At 44.0% G+C, this 23,412-nt stretch overlaps 1 protein-coding gene across 4 annotated transcripts in view; it reads right to left on the bottom strand.

Annotated features, from left to right (window-relative positions):
• Positions 1 to 23,412, bottom strand: part of PCSK6 (proprotein convertase subtilisin/kexin type 6) — a 1,413,069-nt gene that overhangs the window by 809,969 nt on the left and 579,688 nt on the right. The window contains exon 1 of one of the 4 annotated variants that reach the window (XM_085644553.1): positions 18,169 to 20,178. The exons of the other annotated variants lie outside the window; for them this stretch is intronic. The gene's annotated coding sequence lies outside the window, so the exon portion shown is untranslated. Of the gene's footprint in view, positions 1 to 18,168; positions 20,179 to 23,412 lie in introns of those variants that run through there. 4 annotated transcript variants of the gene reach the window in all.

Here is a 23,412-nt window from a genome sequence, read left to right on the forward strand (position 1 = left end):
AGAAAAGAATATGGGGCGTGCAAGGAGTGAGATATTATCCATTCCCATTCAGGGTTCTAGTCTTGAAAAAAATCTATACAATTTGAACACAAAACGGCTGGGGCCTCTGGTTTATCAGCGTGGCGTCTCCATTTATCTTCGAATGTCATCTCTTATCAGATGGCAACATGGGCGTCTGCAGGAAGGGGCAAGGGTGGGCACTTGCCCCCTTGGATTTTTCACTGCCCCTTTAAAAATAAATCAAGATCGCGCTGCTGGCATAATATTGGCAGCACGATCTTGAATTTTATTTTAATTATGCCCTGACCCTGAAAAAATCGTGAATTGTTTGTAAGTATGCCCCCACCCCCTGAAAAAGGTTCTGTGGATGCCCATGGCCAGCAATGGCCAGGATACAAACAAAAATTCATTAAGTACAGCCATGGCCCAGTATGGCCTCAAGCTGAACCCTGGGGAAGGATATGCTTCTATGGATCCTTGGTGCCACATACCAGTTTACCCATGGTTCAAAGAACTCACCCAACAGGGCTGAACTCCTCCTTTGGTTGTACAAACTGATGCAGTGGTTCGTTCGATACAGTCTTTAATTGCTACCTCTGGGAGCAAGGCTAAAATTTAAGATAGCTTGTTCACCTGCTATGATGACAAGTTTGACATGCTAACACAACATGCCGACGACCTGATCATCTTTGAAGGGAGTAGGGCGACAGACATCATAACGTAAAGTGATAGGTGGAAAGCTGTTCAAGATCAGTCACTGACAATCACTTTGGGCTGAATCCTAATTCATCAGTTTTTGCTTTCTTTACAATTACAGATAGAGACCAACCATAGTCAAACCTTCATCAGTCCAGCCCACACTGCTAGGTATCGTCCTTCTGAAAAGGAACACATATAACCCTAGACCGGTTTCAGACTTGTTGGACCTCATCAGTAAGATGCTGTTTGCACCACATGGCACCGCAAACCCAAGAGCCGTATCTGGGTACACGTCTTCAAGTCACAGAAACTCACTTAGGCAGCACAAAAATATAATGGGTGGATTGCACAAATTAATGTAAGCCGCTGGAAGACAATCTGGGTTTCGTTTCATTCCATCATTTTAACCTACCTGTGCCATTACAGCCCAGGGCCAACCTTATGAAATGTAGCCTCCCATTCATTTTAGCTTTTTTCAGTGAGATTTCCTAAGTGCAAAATGTATGCCCAGATGTGTATCACATACTTACTGTGCAATAGGATGCAAACTGAGGTAAAATAAGGATGACACCGGTCTGAGATGGGCTATGATCCAATTCAGGGAAGGTGCTGCCTAGCGGTTCAGGCTGGACGATTCCTACTGGAGTATGACCAAAGATAGTTTGCATCTAGTTTGGCCCTATATGTAGTAACACAGTAAGCAAAAAATAAGGACTGCATTGCAATTATCAAAGGCTTAGTTCAAGCATTCCACACACATTGTTTTAAATTCTCAGTTAGATACCCTAAATGCAAATGCAGGCCTGAATATGTGTACAGTGTTCGCTGTGATATAGGTCTGAAGCTGCAATTGAGTGATGAGGTCCAACATGGCTAAAACTGGTCTGGGGTTACCTGTATTCTAATTCATAATTGGGCCTGGGTGTGAGATTACACTCCGCTCCCATAGTTTGCGGAGATTTTCTCACCCGGTGCTCTTCGTAGTGCACAGCATGCCGAAATATTCCACGAAGCAGCGTTTCTCCCCGCTTATGCTTGTCAACATTAAGTTAGTGAGCACGAGCAAGGAAAATCTTACTCCAGACCACCTCCTGGCGAGATTTCTCAGTGGCAGCGGTCATGGATGGCCGCTACCGCTTGCGTTGAGAAACCTTCTGTTCACATTGAGGAAGGTGCCGCTTGAGTAGAATATCTACTCGAGCGGCAGAAAGAAGCAGCGCCCTCTTGGGCTGCACATGGTGCAGTTCGCGCTGATTTACCAGTGCAAGATAAACACCCAGCACCAAAAATCTGCGTGAATGGCGCGACCTAATGCACTCCATTGTTCCCGAACTCCGCGCAGCGTGGCAGATTTTTGTTGGTCACTTTGCAGAGTTCTGTATGGCAGAACTCCGCGAAATCCGCCCAGGCCTATCCATAATGGATGTGGCCTAACTTCTCAGACTAGAGTCTTTCCATACGAGCGTGACGAAGGCTAATGTGCATATCGTGGGGCCCTCTTGATTGTGCCTCAATAATGAAAATATATAAATAAATAAATAAATGGACTACAACGCAGACAAGAGTAAATAACAGCAGCTACATTTAATTCGGTCATTCCACCTAATTTTAGGTTTCGCTGAGCCAGCGCATGCACTGCTCTGCGAGACATTTAGTAGGGGCTTTAAAAAGTGCTACCACAAGCTTTGGCTGGTCTAGCGCTTGCGTTCACGCGCGCATGTACCCGCCAGCGTTGAGCGCCCGATCAGGCGCCATCTGGATTGCTTTCTCAACGCTCCTCCGCGCCTCCCCTGCCACGTCTCTCGTTAATTGCTAACATTATGTGCAAATGCACTGCTTTTACTTTCGCTCGCGCACGCACCACTTTTAGGTCTGCTACATTGTATCAATCTTTGGACAGAGTGTATTAACTACATATTTTTTCTCTGCCGTTTTTCCATCTTAGGAAAGGAGCGATACTACTCTGCCCCTCTATATTAGGACATTTGCCCTTCTCATTATGAAATTTGTTTAACTCAGCCTTTTTTTCGTACATGTGTATGAGTTGGAAACAGTACGTCATGTTCGTCACTTTGCTCGTTCACATTGGGGTCTCTGGTGAAACAATAAAGTAATGTTGAAGAATGTAGGTGATTGGATATCTTACCCCACGTGACTCTTTAGCCATAGGTCAAAACCACGTTAGCGGCCTATGCCAGGTTTAGTTCCGGGCGGATACATGACATCAAGGAACCCCATATCCGGAGGCTCTGAATCGAGAAAGAAGTAAGTACGCGTTCTTCACTGTCCTTAGTTTTTATTTATGCCCCTTTGGTTGCAGTTATTAGCATTAACTGGTCTGCGCAGTTTCTAGTTAAACACACACGGCTTACTTGCAATAATCATGTTATCCAGATTCGGCCGAGAGTTCTTTCAGTAGACAATAAAAGACACACGTTTAATATAATTGCCTACCTTGTCTGTTTCTGGAGAGAGACCTGCCAGAGCTGCACAAACACACTGCCATATGTTGATACCTGTCAACCTCCCGAAATGTCACCTCTGATTCACACGTTCTGACATTCTTTCTAATCCAGAATGTGCGTGTTACTTCCGGTGCCTGCCCCAGCACACCTCTCTGCTCCCTGCCGTCGACTCATTGTCTCCTCTCCTTATTTCACTCGCTCCCACCCCGCCACCCTCATTCCAACTCCCTTTTACCACATTCTCTCGCCCGTTCCTCCTCCCCTTGTTCTATCATAATTCAATCAATTTTTCATGAGCTCGACATCTTCTCGTCTCCCTTGATTCTCTTTTTTTGCCCCCGTTGTCTTCTCATTAAGCCTCCATTCTCCTGCACCCTGCTTTCCTCGCGCAGTATCTTACTTGCCTCCTTTTGCAGCTTTCTATCGACATGTTCACATTCTGCCTCAACGCCCCAGTGCTCTTAGCTTCTCTCTTCCTATTTCAGTCCTCCTCCCCCCTTTCTCCCGATGTTTTTTTGTCCTTTTCCTTCCTGCCTCCTGCAGTTTCTTCGTCCTGTCTTGCGGTTTTCTTTCAGCCTTGTAAGTAAATGTTCCTTCCACTTCATGCATATCTAACAGTCGGCCTCTCCCATCTCCCTTTAGGTCCCTCTCCCTCTGGCCTTTCTTAGACTAATATTTGGTTTCTTATTCCAGCAGCTCCTCACTACATTTTCCTGACTTCCCTTCAGCTCTTTCAAGTTCAGCTTCATATTCTTTGCCTTTTTATTTTCCCTCAGTTTCCCCTCACGCTCATTCTGTTTCTTGCTCTCTTTCGCTCTCTCTTTCAGATTTTCTCTCTCTAGCCACCATCTTTTCCTTTTCTATGTTTTCTGTCTATCTCTGCTGTCTCTCCCCTTTTCTCTGATCCTTTCTCCCCACTTCTGCAGGGGTCCTTCAACAGGCTGTTGTCTCTCTCTCTTTCCTGGCCTCTCTTCCGCTGTTTCTTGATTATTATTCTCTTTGCTGGGCCATGGCTCTCGTGTTCTATATCTGCTTAACACTTATTATTTTGTCCTTCTTGCTTCCTTCTTGCTCTACTGTCTCTTTCATCCCCAAGTCTCATTTTTTTAGCTCTTACCACTTACTTTTTCTTTTTCTCTCAGGGCCCCTGTACTTTCATTAGCTCAAACTGTCCACCTCTCTGCCAGCAAATTCAAATGATTCTTATTGACATTATCAGTAATACCAATGTTGCCAAACTCAGCACATGACGCGTTTAAACTGACTGCACAGCGATATTGATACACAGTTTCGGTTTTGAGAGAAAAGTATACACATTAGAGCACCTATAAACGAGAAGCCATGCTTGACATTTCATGTCACATCTAGCATCATGGTAACAGTATGGCAAATATTTTTGTTGACTCCACCATGCTCCTCAGGGATGGTGAATAACTTTCCTCTTTAATTTTCTTTTTAGGATATCTTATCCTAGGAGATAGGATGTGTTTTATATCACAGTGTTAAATGGACAGTGTAAGACTCAACGTCACTCAGGTTCTACTTTTCCATGTGCGTGGATATGGTTCTCTATTGTCATCCTAGTGCAGAGCCTGGCTCCTCTTGGTTTCCACTTCTGTTTTTCTCGACGTTTCGATCTCCAGTTTGTGGCCATTAAGTCTGTGCCCGGTGACTGTCTGTCTTTGTTGGCTTGCCTTTGGAGTTGTTGTTTGCTTGGCCATAGCCCATGTTAAGGGATGGCCAACAATCTAGCTTGGTGTTCATCTCAGAAATGGGGCAGCACTCTTTTTGGGGGCAGCGGATGTGAGCAAGTCATGGCTGTCAACTAACACCACCACCCCACCCCTGTGAACAAGTCGTCAGTTGGCTGCCACCCCTCCCGCACCCCGAAAACAAGCTGTCTGTCGCCCGCTCTTACCTGCACCTAAGCTTAGGCGCTGCCTTGGGTGGCAGTAGGTCTAGCTACCCCACTGGCTATATTTAGTGTGTACATCAAGACCACTGAGCTTACCCTGGCTCTCATACCCAATTCACTTCGCCTCAGAGAGCACACATGATATACAAACTTGAAAATATACCAAAATATGCTGTAAATCAGGGCAGGCGTTACGCACTACTGAGCCATGCTTGAGGACAATTCTGTCCTAACTCTATGCCTCCACATATTGTGTCCATGATAAATTCAACATGAATTATTTTTGTAGCTAGGTGAAATTTCATCCCTAATCATGGACCAGATATGGCCCAAACTCAGCTCTCGGTAATCTCATTTTCCAAATACAGATCAACCAAAAGTTCAGAAATTTCTAAGGAGTGGCAAGTGGAGCTGGCATTTAAATAAATCTAAATCAGGGCGAGTCCACTCTACCAACCATCTTGAATCTCTCCGTATGGACCCGGGTCAGGAGTTGCTGTGAATGCTCTCAGCCCTCTTAAGAGCTTCCTGCACTGAGGACAGCAAAGAAGGATCAGGAACCTTGAATTGCACAACAATGTAGATGGACAATGGTCAGAGGTGGATGACTAATACATTTCCAACTCGTATGATTTAAAAGTAAACCATTGAGACAGTAAGTTAAATCTCACCAAAAAGCACAGTCATAATTCTGGCAAGGATAGCCAAAGGAAGCCTGAGGTCAACTGTCGGCATTCTGTGCTCCTTGCGCTCTCTGCACACAGACAGGCGCAAATGGGCTTGCTGCAAGTGTATCTTCATCACTCTAGAACTGGGGTCTTTAAACTGGGGGGCCGGCCCCCCTAGTGGGGCCTCAAATGATTCCAGGCGGGGAGCAGGATTGGTTCAAAAGAAGCATTATGCTATTAACAGTGCTTCGCTATCAGCAGGGAAAAAATGAGTGGCAGTAAGCCACTCTGTAATGGGCCATCACTAACATCTTTATTCATTTATATCCTGGCTGGGAGAAGGTGTCAAAAGGGAAGGGGCTCCAAATATTTTTCAAACCCTCTGCCCCCATTTTTAATAATCACACTGTGGATACTTTTAAACGTTAGTAAGGCCTGCTTGACCAGAATAGTATGTTTGGCCATCATGTATTTGATTGCATCTTTAAAATGTTAACAGAACTTAGCTGCAATGTTTAAATAAGTCTAGACATATTTTAACATTGCCAATTTAATAAAATTAATAAGAAAATATTCGGGGGAGGGCATTGAAGATTTTTTTTTCCACTGGTGCGTGTCATTAAAAAGTTTGAGGACCACTGCTCCAGGAGGACTTCCATTGCCGGACAGGCACACACTCATATGAAATGGCCACCAGAGTAGAGTAACACAGAAACAGCAAGCAGGCAACAACATCAATATCCAAAGGGACATAAAACATCACTCGCCCTTCCAAGCAGGTAATAAGACTTAGATACTTGCCGCCTCGGACTGGTCCAAACCAGCTAATACCGCCCTAATGTGCAGTGGGGGGTAAACAGGAAGTGAATCTCACTGTACTCAACCCTGACAAGCAGGACTCACCTATGCCTTGAATCCACTGACTATTTTTGGAGATAGAATGCGCAGCTGCACTTGAAATGCTACTTGTACTACCCAGCCTCCTCGGAGGCGGCTGGAAAGCGATCAGAGAAATCCTGAGGTTACACGGGATTGGCACTGTATTTTATGACTGTACTCACAACGATCTATCGACCTATGCGCCGGGAGGTTTAACAGCCACCAATTGAGAACCATAATGCAGAAGACAGGACTTCAGAGAGCAATCTCAATAGGGTGACCAGGCGACCCGGTTTTCATCAGCTGTCCTGGCAAATTTCGATATATATGGCTCACCCCCCGGTTGTTAGAGAGAGCCAAGTGAAAACAGTGAGAGGCACTTTTTTTGGGTGTTCCAAAGCAGGGCTGGTTAGCTGCGGTTATAAGTAAGCTTTTTTATTTAACAGGTATGATGCTGGTTTTAAAAATCACATTTTATTTATTTGCTTAGTGCCCCTTCTGCGTTTCTATGTTGATGAGGGGTGTTATTTTTTGCCACTTCGTTGATGTAAGACACATTGCCAATAGGTCTCGCCTTTGGGACCTTATAAGTGTTTAGCCATGCAACACTTGATGTTGTCGCACTAAGGATATTGTGCTGGATACCTAAACACTTATAAGGTCCCAAAGGCGAGACCTATTGGCTATGCCAATGCTTGTTTTATTTAGCTCAGTGAGACCAAAAAAAGCACTGCCACACTCTTGTTGAAAAATCTGCAAAAGTAAAAACTCCAAAGTACATTTTTCATTAGTTTGGTAACTTCTGCTGAAAAGCACTGCCAGTTACAGGTCATTGAAAGCAGTAATTATTTAGATTTTTGAAAGGTCAAAGACCTATGTGCTTACATCTGCTTTTCAGTCATGTGCTTAAGTCGTATTAGGGTTAGCTAAGGTGTTCGGTTTTCAGTTTTGTGGTTCAGAAACCTCCTTTTATAAAGACATTTTTTGTGGTTACTCGTAAATGTGTATGTATACAAACATGCTTTTTGGGCTTATTTCACGCTTTATAAAGCACAAACAATTAATAAGTTATGGCAATGGAGGCCAGACTGAGAGCAATGCAAACTAAAGCCTTGCATGCCTGTGCATGCTTGACATGAGGAGTAGCAGCAGCGGCGGATCTTGGTGGTCAACACTGTTAAGCAGGCAATAAATGTATAATCGATGGACACGTAAAGGAAATCACATCAAAGTATGCTAAATTTAAAGATTAGCTTGCAGCAGATTTTTTTTTTTTTTAAGGTTTTAGCTTTTTTTCTGAAAGTGGAAGTATTGGTTTCGGTGCATCTCCGAGTCTGATTTACAGAGCTACTTTGTTAATAATTCACAGGGTTTTCCAATGAAAAATGGTGCTCTGTTATGCACTAAACAGATTTTGCAAATTAGAAAACGATTCCCGACTCGCAAAATGGGTTTACCAACCCATTCTGATCGCAATTAGGAAGGGGCGTTCTCTTCCATTTGTGATTCGGAGCAATATGTATCAATGGTCGTACACAATTAACACGCTGGACAACTTCCTCTTTGGGAATCGTGTCACGTGGTAGTGGTAGTGTAGCGAACATTCACTAAAGATGCTCCAGCACAATTCTGTCTCTAAACCCAAAACCAAAGGAATAATTAGCTTTTCACTTAAACCTCGCAACATCAGTGAGGTTTCAGCTTGACAAATGCCTCCTCCTGGATAGTTGTAGGACAAGTGAGGGCACCGAAGTGCTTAGCGTGCTCATGGTTGCTTTGCTCTGCTCCATTGCTCCATTGCCTTACTGCTTACCATGAGTGCCACTGGTTTATAAAACAGCAAAGACTGAGTCTGTAAGATCTACTCAAGTTCCTGATACAGAACAATCTGTAGGACTCCCTCCTCAACCTCATATTTGCGCGACAGGAAACCCGAACATGTGACCATGGCCAGAACAGGCAAAATGCACAGCTCCCCCCCAAAAAACACAAGAAGAAAAAGTGGAAAAAACGCAAATCCCTTGTTAGAAAACAGGCTTTTAAATCATCAAATAAAAGTGAGCATCAACACATCAAAGAAAATCGGCCCACTTTGCAAACTGGGGATCAAAAGTCAGCAGACTGTGTATCTGGGCATAGGAGATCTGCCTCTCAACCCGCTACAGCTTCTTTCACCACCGGGAGCCTAAAAGTGTCTACTGAAATAATTCCACCCGTTGACCAAATTTGATTAATTTACTTTAGACTTCATCAACTTATTCCCTAAATTAAAACTACCTTAACAGTTGAAAAGATTGCAGCAGCACAATTTTTCTTATGCCATTCCACCCTGGATGATAACTACTGTAGTTATAAGGAGTCGAACACAATGCACGGGAGGGACATGCGGGAAATATCGCACAGAAAAATGGAAGCAGAGTTCTATTCTCATGGTATCCACAAATAATATGGATCACTTTTGAGTATTGAGCGTTGACGTCATGACATGACTTCTGTTGAACAAGAGTTCACATCACCACAGGATTGCCAGGAATTGGATAGTAAGCCCGGTTTCAATAGCATAGAATTCAGAATATGAAAACAACCCTCTAAGAAATCATATGGCACAGTTCATTCAGATGATTATTATTCAGAAAGACAATACAAGAATTGCAAAAATATGACAAATCATTAATAGCATCTTGGGCATAGATGCCAGACGTCTTGGAAAGCACCAGGGCAGATATTTGGTACTTCTAGGTGGTGTGGGCATTAACAAAGACTAATCTAAATAAGGGTATATAATTTTGCATTTCTGTGAGAAAAATGACTGAAGATCGACCAATGAGGCGAGACTGGCAGTTTTTATTTTAACTAAATTCCATATCATAGGAAGCAGCTACCTGTATATAACAACCTATTTGACACTTTACATATTTGGTTGACCCACCCCCAGCACAAAAGGAGATAGTGTACATCCTGAAGGTTATATTCTTCCGGGTCGCCATTCTACCGATTTAAGGTGATTACAGCCCTTATAAATGTTTTGGAGACGCTGAGGGACGATAACAAACAGCAAGATTGCTTCGCGTTATTGTTGTGCGGAATTCCACCTTAATATCCCAGGAGCATGCAAGCTGGGGGGTCCCTGAACCAATAATCCTGACAAAAAGAAATTTGGCGAGAGGAAAAGGTTTTATGATTCTGTTGTTGGACTACATTTTCTTGCTGGCTGTAATGCCGCTTCAGCAGCTGATTATACTTTCTGCTCAGGAAAAAGGAAAGTTTATTAGATTACATGATAATTAACAGAGGTCTGCAAAAGAATAATTGATATCAAAGTAATAAAAAGACCAGATAGCGATCACAGTCCATCAATGGCCAACTTCTCAATGAACTATTTTGTAGCTAGAAATTCAAATACCATTATTTTTAATTACCTATCAAATATGTTAGCTACTACAAATACAGAATTGAGAGAAATATTATTGTGATATTCCATCCTTAATGGAAAACTTTTGTGACAATAGTGAAGCACTACTAGGAGGAAAGCAAGGTGAGAAAGGGGCAGTCCTAGATTCCTTTAAGACAGTGGTTGCCAGAGTTGGAGATGTATGGTCAGCCACATACAATCTATGGGAAGGAGCAGGTGTTATACCTCAGAAGGGATTGATATGGAATGCTGGGGGGATTTAGGAACTAGCTCCTGCTTTGGGAAATAGGCAATTAACAGCCAATAGCGATTCCCATTTTCGAGAATTAAGGAGTCATTTTTTATTAATTATTATTGAGTAAACATTTAAATTCCCGAACCAGGCTATGGGGTGAACTACACGATCCTACTAAAGGAAAATATGCCAAACGATTGTGATAAGTGGTAGTCTGCGGATATAAAGAGCTAGAGGAAAGACAAAGCACCACATCAGAACAAACCCGTGGGTATCCCAATTTCAAAAACGGTATTTTAAAAACTGTGACACATTCAAGCTAGCTGTCATAAGAACTAATCCACATACGGAGACAGAACAAGACCTTGTAAATAATTTGGTTGTATTATTTCCGGAGGTATTGAGGGCCATCAATGCCGTGAAGGCCAATAAAGCACCTGGTCCTAATTTGGTCAAGACCGATTCAGATCACAATTTATGGGATCAGATCCAAACCAAGGTCTACAAAGCTGCATTCGCACTAAATTCCATTTCTCCATCTTAGTGGTATGTATTATAGTTCCATTACACACAAAACAAGTAACAGGGCTACAGCAATTTTTAGACCTGTTTCTGCGCTGGATGGAGACGGGAATATTTTAGGACAGGTGCTCCTCAGTCAGCCACAAGGTTTGGTTATATTCTTACAAATGTACAAGACATATCCCAAAAAGTGACTGTGGACCAGGCATTTCAATTCTATTCTATTTGTGAGGAGTATTACCTCAAGAAGACTCCCTTATATTTGTCTTTCTTAGATTTAATAGCAGCTTTTGATTTGAATGACAGACCCAAGCTTTGGTACTGCAAAAGTGGGGACCCCCTCTAGGAAAAAATAATTTAAGGCCAGGGAGAAGAGGGAAAAAGCAAACATCCAATGAAAACACTCCCTCAAGGCCTATATTTCTTTTGTCACTGAAACTGAGTTCGACATGGGGTTAACAACCAGTTAAATCATATAAATAAAGCTAACAAAGTTGATTTTATCATCATTGTTTATTTAATTTCTTTATGTATTTCATTGCAATTCATTTCTTTCTTCTTTTACCTTTAAAACTTTTTTTGTATATATATTTCAATAAAAGTCGACAGTATTTCCACATAGAATTCAAAGGTACATACAATATACTGTCGAGCAAGAAACCCCCGGAGAAAAACACATGTTTATACCAAAAAGACAAAATACAAGAATCATCCAAACACATACAAACTCCTACAACATTCACACAGAACGCATCTGGGAAAAGGGGAGACTACAGATTGCAGAATCTCCATGACCAAGTATGATGCATATGTTCAACAGGGTCTGAAAATTAGGTCGACGTGCGTTTCGGTGGCATGAGGAGAGTAGTACGACCACCTTCTTCAGGACCTTTCCAGATACCCACAAAAGTCACACAACACCCAGGGGACAAACAAAGAGAATGGCCAAAAGACTGCTGGCAGAAATGTGCAGCAGCGTCTTATAAGGATGATATGTACTCTAAAGTACTTTCCTGTAGTGTTGAATAGATGAGAAAACCCTATTTCTGCTTAGACAGCGTCCTAGCGGGGACTCAGATTTCTAGTTTGATAACTGTAGACGTTTGTATAAATTCTCTTATTTCCATAAATATGTGGTTGCAAATGGCATAAAATGCAACAGCTTTCAACTGTGTGGTATATACGGTGATATCCTCCTACCAATGGGCTTGTGACATAGCTCACCTGTAGCTGCTGTGCGTGAATACATGGGCCATTGATCATCTAACTGGATAGAAGACCCAAGCTTTGGACCATGTTGCACCAAATGGGAATTGAGCAGTCTCTACTTTCATCCATAAAAGGCCTCCATACCAGTGGCCGCTCCTCCGCTAAACGGAGGAGCGTCGCCCCACTGTTTTTTTTCACCAGTATAAGCAAAAAATAAATCAACTCAGTTATTAACATTTTATTTTTTCCATTTTGGTGCACGTCAGCTTTGCGGGCGGGGCTGACAGAGCAGCCGAGGAGTGGTTTGCCCCTACTCCCAAGTGCGCAGCGACTTTTTGACCGGCCCTCTCTCCCTGCCCAAACCAGTCTTGCACACTTTCCCACTTCTCCACCCAGGCTGCATTACAGCCTTGGTGGAGAACATGCCCAGGCCCCCATATCTTGCCTGAGCGCCGAGTCATGGCGCTCAGACCAATCATAGCGCTGCATTGCAGTATTGTGATTGGCTCAAGGGAGCCTGGGTGCCTCTAGGCTGCTTCCTGTTCCTGCCAGCGGGAGAAGGATAGACTAGGAGGAGTGATATGGAGGACGCGGCAAGCAGGTACATTACATTTAAAAAAAATCTAGTCTCCCCCTCCCCCAACGCTGCTTCCCTCCTCCCCTCCGCCCTGCCACACCTCCACCCCGATGCAGACACTAACTTCCCAATATTACTGCATTCAGATGATGTGGTTTGAATGTCCCTAACTGAGATTTCAATGCATAAATTAATTGAAAAATGTGATCGTTTTTGTTGAACAAAGGAACTGACGATTACTGTCTTGAAGACAAATGTCATGCTCATGAAACCTGCTTTGACTCTCAGAAGGTTATTTTCTGTAGATGAACTGCCCCTTGAGAAAATGAGTTTGCATCAGTCACTTTGGAATTCAGTTTCACCAAAACCTTAACTGGCAAATAGACATTGAAAAACCTGCAGTCATTCTTAAACATTCTTGCAAATAAAGTTGTCAGTCAACCACTAAGCGTAATTCTACAAGATAGTTGTGGCAGCACTGTTTGGTGGCAATATTTGGGGATATGAAAAACTCCAAAGAACTACAGGAAATAGAAAATACGTTTTTAAGTTCTAAGACTGGCACGCCTTTAATCCTCTCTTCCTGGATTTGGGTATAAAACCTATCACAGACATAATTGACCTCTGCTCAGTATTATAATGGATTTAATTTAATAGTAAGCACTTGTTACTTTGTATTTGAGATCTTAATTAGAAGTGATTTCCTTAAAAGGAGCAATTAGTTGGTCAAAGCATGTGAGAGACCTACTTACAGATATGGGTCTTAGAGATTTACGTAATAAAACGGCTCTTATTGGGCCTGAAAGTATTAGGTTTGTAAAGGAGGCATATTAGTTATATGCATTTGATACAGTTCAGAATACAAATAGCCTGCGAGTGCGACTTATCGATACCAGTTGCATCTGGAATCATGTTGTTCCCAACATAAAAAAATGTAGATTATGGACCTTCCCAACAAGAGATTACAGAGCAAGGTGGGACATGCAATTTGCAGTCAATGTTTTTGTGACTGTATGCAGGGAGGTAAAGACAACACACAGCAGTGTGTGCTCCTTTGCACTAAAACTCATGAATTAAGTTGAAAATGAATCCTCCCTCTATTTAAGAGCTACAACATTAGATCTCATTTTGATGCACTATAACACTGCTATCGGACAGATCTAGCTAAGACCTTTACATCAGTCCCTCATTTTATGTCTGCCTGGTTATTGGAAAGTAGACATAGAGATATCAGAAGGAAAGATGTTTTGCACGATACATTTCATGCATTTTACTAAGATTTCTTTTACATGTGTGAATATGTGAATCAGGGCCGGCTTTAGGGCAGTGCGACTGGTGCGGCCGCACTGGGCGCTGACATGTGGAGGGGGCGCTGACCGCTGCGAGTGTGCTGTGTTTAGCTATAACTTCTGATTGGAGCGATAAGGGGCATTTTTGCCCTGTGGCAATGAGAGAATCAGAATAGGAGGTCATGGGGGTGGGGGCGCAAAAAATAATTGTCGCACCAGGCGCCACCAGTGCTAAAGCCGGCCCTGATGTGAATTGTATTACTTGATTGTTTTTGTGTATTTTATTCTTCTGATTTTAAAATGTCTTTGGTTTATATTTTTTATCATAAATATTGTACCTATGTTTTTCTTTTTATGGCTACGACTGAAACAATAACCTGTTTGGCCAAATACCTTTAACATTGTTAGATCTCAAACCTGAATATCATGTGCTCATCCCATCCTTCCAGAGCCCGGGGGTTCCCAGACTATCTTAACATTACAATACTTTCAATGAGTATGAAAGGCTTTATTATCAATTACATGCAAAAAATTGTAAATTGTAAAATTGATACTTGTATAGCGCACTACTCACCTGCAAGGGTCTCAAGGCGCTTGTACGAATACCACTGTGGAACCCATCCTGGCTTTCCCTGTGAGGAGTCCACTCCTGGGCACCCCCAAGGTAGAGACCAGGCATCCTTAGCGTTGTGGGGATTAAGCAAGCTATTGCCCAGAGTTGCAGAGTGGGTCTCCAGGATTGGAATAGGCACCGAGGAGAGAATTATCAGGTCCGTGGAATTTTTGAGCCCAAGACCCGCCGAGGCGGGGAATTGAACCCTGGTCCCGGGCTAGACCTCTGCATCAGGGTCTGCCGCTCTAATCATTGAGCCACACTGCCACCTCTGTATTTTAAATTAGCCCACTCTACTGCCTCCATATATTTGTTATATTTTGCAAACGGTTCCACTAAATTGTGACTCCCAAACGTGTTAATCCCAAGGCAGCCAGGCCCTGCGACTGGTTCGTCTCGACGGACTGAAGCGTCCGAAGCCTCCTCTCCGATCGCACCTTTTCCGAACAGCTTTTTAGGCAAACCTCTGAGCAGTGATCGCCCAAGACGCCAGAAGCCAACCCTGCATTATATCACCTGCAGCACTGACAAGGCTCAAGGTGGTGAACCGTCCCTGTGATTGCTAAAGATATTTAAGTTGCCTCTGTCTTTGGTGACAAAGTAACGTTCACAGCTAACTTGTCCCTTGCCCTCAGGCAATGAAACCCCTCTTGCTAAGAAACTCAAGAGGTTGTGTAAGTGGGTATTTCTGAATGAGATTGCGTGCCTGCGTCTTCTAAATCAATTCTGGAGTGAAATTGTGTAGTGTTTTGGTAAGTTTATCTACTCCATTAAAAACAAATAAAAGAGCTTGCGAAAGTCCCTTTTCTTCGAGTAAACTGTCCTTATCACACAAACTAAGATTGTAAACACTCCATACGAAAATGCCCTATAAAAGTAAATAACGCTGTCTCAATGCGTTTATAAGCTTTAGATTGAGAGTGTAATACGGGAGCCCTAGTGAATAAAAGACCCCGTTATTGTGGTTCCGTTGCTTTGTGTTCAAGTCCTGGATAAACTGCTGGCCACGCCCTGTGATCTTTGGCAGATTACTGTCTGTGCAGCATTTAACTCGTGTAAGCCTGGAGCGCGTATACATGATTTGGAGAACAGTGCGTGTAATACAAGGATACCTCTCTCTCCTTTTCACAATATTTGTGCGCCTTGTGAAAGTTTTGCCTGTAGCCATAGAGTGACTGCATCTGTTTACTGTCCTCGAGCGCTCAGCCTGGAGCTGAACACATCCTGGTAAACAAGTCACAAAGGGGACTCAGAGAGCAAGTGAGTCGTCGGTGCACGTAAAAATAAGTAAATAAATAGGCGCTGTGTCTGTTTGCATGCTCGGCTATGAATTAAGGGCTTGTGGGCGGGCGTGATGCATTTTCCACAAACGTACACAATGCACAAGTCAGCGTAGCGGTGGCATCTGCTTGCATGAGTAGCCATATGTCAACAAAGTCACGTGGGGACGTGCGGTGGGGCGGGACTGCCCCCAGCCCTTATGTCTCCCAAGAGGACTCATCCAACCTGTTCCAGTGAACCAGAAGCCGCCTCGTTGGCACTCAGTCGCTGCGCAGGCTGGGAAGGGTGGAGATGCTGACGTAACCACTGATGTCACAGGTATTTTTAAGTTCTCTGCAACATTTTTACTAAAAACTGACACACTTTGTTGATGAACGATGCGGTCTACAAAAGGTAAACACAGGTCACTCTCCGGCCCGACACCAAAACCCCCTCCAGGTGCCGACTCTCCCTTCCCCGCTTCCCCCATCCTTTAAAGCCAAACTGCGCGCTTTTACCGTAAAACACCACTGACAACTTTCTTGGGTGCCTGAAAAGGTCGCAGTTTATTCAAAAACAACAATTTGTGTATTTACATCACATTGTTCCTGGTTATGTACATATTGCATTATTAGACCATGTCACTTCTTTACTTATTTGCTCTTTAGCATTGACTCGCATTTTTTGGACCCAGCCTCTCAATAACCTGGGAGGGGAGGGACCCCTTTTGGGGCATCTGATTTACGGTTCCAGGCTTCAGCTTGCTACCGATTTGGAGGGTGTCCGCCTGGACCTGTCCGGGCCACAAGTGCTGTCCCGCTCGCCCTGTACCCTTTCGTGGGCCCTCCCTTCTCCCAGAGGTCCCTGTCGTGTGGCATCCCAAGGAACTTTCTTGAGCCTCTACACTACTTTCGGCTGAGGCCTTTGCTTTCTGCTCCTTCTGAACCCCTGCTGTGAGGCATCCCAAGGGTCCTGCGGGAGCATTACCTCTAATCTTTTATGGCGGCCTGCCGCCCTTTGGCTCCCTCAGTGCCCCTGCCGTGCGGCATCCCAAGGACACTGTGAGAGCCTTCCATCTATCTTCTAGTGAGTTCTTCTAATTTTTTTCCGACTTTAGTTGGGTTTGCTCCGCTACCCCTCCACCATGCGGCTGCGACGCCGTCTCTTAGGTGTGGGTGGGATTCGTCTTCCTTTGTCCGAAGGAGGGGGGATGTGTGAGTCCAGTGGGCCGTGTGTCCCCTTTTATCCCCCCCTTACTCCTTAGCTTGCCCCCTGATTGGGGGGGACTTGTTTTTTTGAAGGGGGCCAATCCTGCCCCCCCCTCGGCCTAGCCAAACATGCTAATGTGGGTGGAGGGACTCCCACCCCCGGACGGCGTTTTGCCCGGGCCTCTATGGGGTCTGGCTATGCCTCCCCGGCCCGGGTCCTGAGTCCTCGATTTGGCTCAGGACAGAGAAGGAGAGCTCACCGCAGGCACAACTATCAAAATGGGTCCTGCCACCCACCCCCCTCTTATTAAAAGGTAGCCACAATTATGGGTTCACGCAGACCTTGACTCCTGGTGCCACTGCAAAGTTGAATACCGCCTAGCCGGGCAGGAACAGCCATTTAAGTCCCATGACACCTGTAGTAATCTGCTTTGATTAAGTAATGCATCTTTCCTGCCTTGAAACTACAAAGTAAAAAGGAAACGTGAAGCAAATGCTCTGGTCAGCCCCACCAGTGTCCCCCACCAACAGGACAGCCTGCATCCCAGGGTGTTTGGCTTTCTACTACATTCCTGCCATTCTCCTGTCTTGGAGGAGTTAATTTTGAAAATTGGCAGCAGTAAGTGGTGCTTGGGAAGTGGCACCTGCGAAGTGTGTTGAGGGAAATCGGCACTCATCTGAAGCGTTACCTTTATAATGAGCAGAGGTTGGTAGGCAGTTTGGCGAGTTGTCAGTAGCTAATCAACTTTATGTGGTAGATACTGGCTATATTCTACACATTCGAGGTGTGTTTCATAAAGTAAAGTTTTACAGCCTTTAAATTGAGAAGCTAACAACAGCCTTTGGATAGAACTGTTTTTGATTGGCAGAGATCAGCAGTAAATGGATTACTCTGCGGTGCATTGTGACAATCTAGCCGTTTTCGGTGAGCAACTGTTGTTCAACTTATGAGGAACTCGGCAATTGCTGAAGCTGCTGGATTGAGTACATGAGGATGCCGAGTGCTCATTTGCACTACAGAGGAAAAGGAGCGACGTGTTGTTGGGAACATGGGCACCGCACTCACATTTTTGTGGGAGTCTACCAGCAGAATATTTATTTTTATTTTTACAATAACTGTGAGTATTTGTTTTATTGATTCGCGCTGTTGTGGCAGTTTAACTGTAGTGCTTACTTTTAAAACTCTGCGCGAGCTGGGTAATGCGCATGAAAATTACCTGCTGTGTCTGCCGCGGAGAGGAGTTCTATGGCCTTTCTGACGTCGTTGGAGGTTGGCTGCTCCAATTCCACTCACTGATGTTGTTTTTCCAGCTCCGGCGTGCCGAGACCCACCCGGTGCAGCGTATGCTGCGTGCTGCCATCTTGCTTCACTCCTGCTGTGTAATTGTCGCTGTGGTGTACAACTTTTGCCAATAAAGTTTCATGAGCATCGAAATCCTCCGGTGGGCTGCAGTTTGCAGGTCGGAATGGTGAAGGAGCATGTCTTTTTTGTGGGTTTTTTTATCGACCTGGATGGTGTGCCTCACATGTGCCCCCAGTGGTGAAATCTTCAGCAGTGAACTTTGTGCACCAGCGCATTGGGTGGCGACAGAAACTTGCAGCTCATTAACAAGGACTCGGTGTGGTGAGGACCTCGGGTGCGAGATCGCTTACCGGAGCAACTCACTTGCTATTTGTTCAATTTGATTGCGACAATACTGTTTTGTGGGGGTTGAAATTTGTTTTTAGGGAGGAGTGTACCCTTTATGTTGGGGTTTTGCCCTAGTTATGTTTCCTAGGGACGTGTGAGGTTGTGGGGTGGCGAGTACTTCACTTCTTTTACATAGTGTACCCTTATTATACACCAGTTCTGTTACTAGAGTGGTGAATATATATTTTGTTGTTGTCCCCTTTTACGTGTAGTTTCTGGGAGTTAAGTGCCCCAGTAATAGCTTCATAGAGAGGTCTGTTCCCTTTGCGGTGAGGTTGTGGGGTGGTGTGGCTAAGTGCCCCAGTTTAGTTTTTGGAGTGGTGTGAGAGTTGTGGGAGCTGTGTGCCCCATTTCAATTTGGAGAGGGTTTGGGAGCTAAGTGCTACATTTCAAAGAGTAGTGTATTGTGGGGGTAGGGACTGCTCTGTCCCAAGTCTCATGGAAGTGTGTTGCGGGAGAGTAGTTACTCCGCACAGCTTTCTAGATTAGGGTGTTATAGGATGGCGTGTGTCACTTAATTATATTCCCCTATTATGTTTCATAGGGACTTTTGCTCCTTATAGGGCGGCGTGTTATAGGAAGGTGGATTTCCCTTTTATTGTGAGCTTGTTAGTGGTGAGTACCCATTTAATGAGTTTCCTTTTGGGAGGTTATTATGTGTGTATGGTTTATAGGGAGGTGGATTCCCCCTTTACAATGATTTCGGAGATTATTGCGTGTGTGTGGTTTATAGGGAGGAGGATTCCCCCTTTAGAGGTTACTGTGGTGTGTGGTTTATAGGGAGGTGGATTCCCCCTTTTCAATGATTTGGGAGGTTACTGTGATGTATAGGGAGGAGGATTCCCCCTTTTAGAGGTTACTGTGGTGTGTGGTTTATAGGGAGGTGGATTACCCCTTTACAATGATTTAGGAGGTTACTGTGATGTATAGGGAGGAGGATTCCCCCTTTTAGAGGTTACTGTGGTGTGTGGTTTATAGGGAGGCGGATTTCCCTTTTTGCAATCTTGCAAAAGTGTGCAGTAGGGGTAAGTGTACGGTATATTACTGTGTGTGCAGTAGAGGGCATGTGATATTCCCTGGTCCTGCTATTTGTGTACATTTATTATTTCTATTTTACAGTTTATTACTTGCATTATTATTACTACATTACTATTATTACATTTGACATTATTATTATTATTATTACTACATAAGGAGAGTTTTTCTCATTTTAGTACTGTGTTATATTACGTTTATTTCTGGGATGTTTATCTTCTCTTCCTTTGTTTATATATGTGTATACTGTTTGATTTTCTTCAATCGTTATAAAGGGGAAGATGTGTAGTAATCTGCTTTGATTTAGTAATGCATCTTTCCTGGCTTTGTTCCCTGCCTGATGCTCTTACAGTATGATGTCATTCGGAATGTGAGGCATGTTTGTACTGATGGAAGGGCAGTTGGAGAAGATGGGCGAGTAGCCAGGAGGCTGCTCCTGGTGGAACTCATATTGAGATTTACATTGGAACTTACTGAGATGTAACTTGGAGAATAAACTACCAACTACAAGAATTGTCTACAAGACTTCTTTCATTAATTTCTACAACACCTTAGATAGGCCATCTTTTCTGCCCTTCAGAGTGCATTACCTGAAAACAAGAACTTTACACATGACATGGTATCAATACAATTATCAAAGATCAGGGTTTACATACGCAGCTACTAGCAGAGACGCTTAGTGGAATAATATGCTTTTTATCCTTTCCTGCTGTTCTGAAACACTTGTTTACAGTCATAGACCGAGTTGGAGGACCTTTGATAGAGTAGAACCTTGCAACTGCATATATTTGGGCTCCACCGAAGGCACTAAGATGGCTGGATGGAACGCCAATGCCAAATATGCTGGTGCTTACCCACGCAATCCTCCACTCATTCCCTTGAAATATGAGCAGTGTCTGATGAGGAGCCCATTGCAGGACCTTCAGAGGTAGATTGATGCCGCCAGATTGTTTAGTGTTGAGGCAAAAGTCTGCACAGAGCAAAATGGGTGCTTTTGTGGAGTTTTGTCACAAATGGAGTAAATGTGAAAACTACTATGCCATACAAAGATACAGTTCTCACTTAAAATCTAAATTTGGGGGAAATCAATAGGGAACATAACCCTTAAAAGAGTAATACTCTGTGAAGTTTGGGGAAATAATCTAGTGCGATCTGATTTCTGGTTCATGAGTCCAGTCCTAAGGCAGCATCTCTCATGCGGTGCTTCCTAAAGCTTGCGAAGAACAATCCACCATCAGGGCCAAGTTGGAGACTTGGAAAGGAAATGAGCTAATGAGCTTTGGAATTGTGGCCATCAATTCCCTGTACAGCATAGTGGGTGTTCTCCCATAATTCTCTGGGGGTGTTTCATAATCATCTTGTCAGAATCCAAATACAGTAAGGTAGCGCTTAAGATGTCGGAATTAACTTTCCATGCTGCTGCTGCAACTGAGTGGTAAGCCTGTGGTCTCCATTAACAAGGAAATGCGCATGCGCGGGCGTCCGCGCATGCGCATTTGTGAGAAGAAGTTGCCGTAAAGCAGGAAGAGGGAGCCCCGGGACGCCACACCGCAGGTAAGCCATTTAATTTACTTTTAAAATACTTTTAACTTATTTTAAAATGAGGGTGGGCGGGAGGCAGGCGGCGCGTAGTGGGGCTACGCGGAGCCCGCGAGTGTGCGTAGATTTGGCCACACTACGCGATGCTCCACGTAGCCCCACTACGCCCAGGGTTACTTCAAACCTTCCGCACACTTTGACTGAGAGTACTAACCGCTCTCAGCTCAGGACAATTTGTAGATTGTAATTGTATTTTTATAGGGCTTACTACCTCTGAACAGGCATCAAAGCGCTTTTCGGCGAGTAGCACGCTACTCCGGAACCCAAAAGGATTAGCGGCGGATTAGTAGAGGGAGATATGGGTTAATTTGAGCAATGGACATGTGAGTCTGTTAGTTGGACTGAAAAGGATAATGGAGGGATAGAAAAGGGAAGAGTCTAGAAAATGTTTATTGGGAGATCATGGTAGTAAGATGAGGTTTGGGATGAGTGAAAGGAGAGATGGAGGAGGGAAGAATCTCTTCTAATGGATCAGGGAGATCACAGTAATAAAATTAGTTTTGGGATGAGTCAAAGGAGGGATACATAAGAGAAGAATTTAGAAAGGGTTGTTTGGGAGTTCCTAGTAGTAAAATGAGGTTTGGGGTGATCCAAGGAGGGACAGAGGAAGGAAGAGTCTAGAAAGGGTTATTTGGGGGATCATACATGACACTGGAATGCTAATAAAGTGTTCTAGAGAACTAGATAATGTATGTCCTTTTTCCCAGGCAACAGGATAGATGGGAGAAGGGCAGTCTTCTTTAGAGAGACTTGGTGAGGGGTTCCCTGGAGCATCACACAGTCTATTCCAAAGGTATGAGCTACATATAAAAGGAAGGATACTAATTTAGCTTCAATCACTTTAAGGACTGATAACATTGAATGGCTATGAAGTGATGGTCGGAACGCTTCGTAGTAAGTCACTAGCTCTTTATTAAGAACAATAATGTGAAACAGGTGAGCGCCAGGATACACCTCCACATCCTCAGCCAGACTAACAGCAACTCCACGAACCCGAATGTCACAGAGACCATGACATTCCATACACGCACACACACTCACCTTAGGAACACTCTAAACCACGAGACACACGACACTAAAGTAGGACACAACACATCCCCCCCCCTTAACACAACAACAAACAACTAACAAACCAAAACACAAACACAATAAAAAAAAACAACATATATTCCCAAACACAGAAAGAACACCAAACACAAACAACAGTACTACACGATATACTCCTTAAGCCAACTAGGCAAAATCTTTTTCCTTTTTCCTACCCCCATGCCACCATCACCAGAAACAACATCCCCCTGTAAAGGTAATGTGACACATTCCTGTGAAGGTACCATGCTTGGCTGACACGACATAGACCCTTCCCCCTCTGTAACAGAAGAAGTGTCCTTGGCACCCCCCAGACATAATTCACCCTCCTGAACCACCTCATGTTCCCATACATCTTCCACACCTAACTGTGACCGTAGGTTACTATTCTCAAAATAATCCTCCACCCATTCGAAATCTTCCCTCAGATCCTCCACAGGGTTACCACCATCCTGACCACCAACCACAGCTATGTCTTTCAGATTCCACACCTTCCCATCACTTAACCTAACCGAATTCCTCAAAACCTCCATAACTTGCTGAGGTGACTCAAATTTACTCTCTCCTTTAACAACTTTGAATGGTTTCCTGACCCGTACCCAATCGCCAACCTCAATATCCACTTCCTTGGCACCATGGACCCTATCATAATAAACTTTAGTTTTTGCATGTACCTCTTCCAATTTACCTCGTACCTCACTAGGAGACCAATGATGTACTCCACTTTGTACTAACCACTTTGGATTATACTTACTCCTTGGCATTCTACCCCTCATCATAACAAAAGGAGGCAACCCAGTTTGAATTTGAGAAGTAATTCTGTATGACCACACCGCTTTTTGCACTTGTATCCTCCAATCCAGATTTTTGTTCATTGACGCTTGGATGACCCCTTTAATCACCCTATTAAAACGTTCCACCGTACCATTCCCACTTGGATTATACAGCGCCGAGGTTTTATGTTTAATCCCACACCTTTTAAAGTACTCTTTAGCCATATTAGAAAGAAATTGCACCCCGTTGTCCGTAAGAATGCAACCTGGTAAGCCTT

This window comes from Triturus cristatus, chromosome 3_1, assembly GCF_964204655.1.
Source record: "Triturus cristatus chromosome 3_1, aTriCri1.1, whole genome shotgun sequence".
NCBI lineage: Eukaryota > Metazoa > Chordata > Amphibia > Caudata > Salamandridae > Triturus > Triturus cristatus.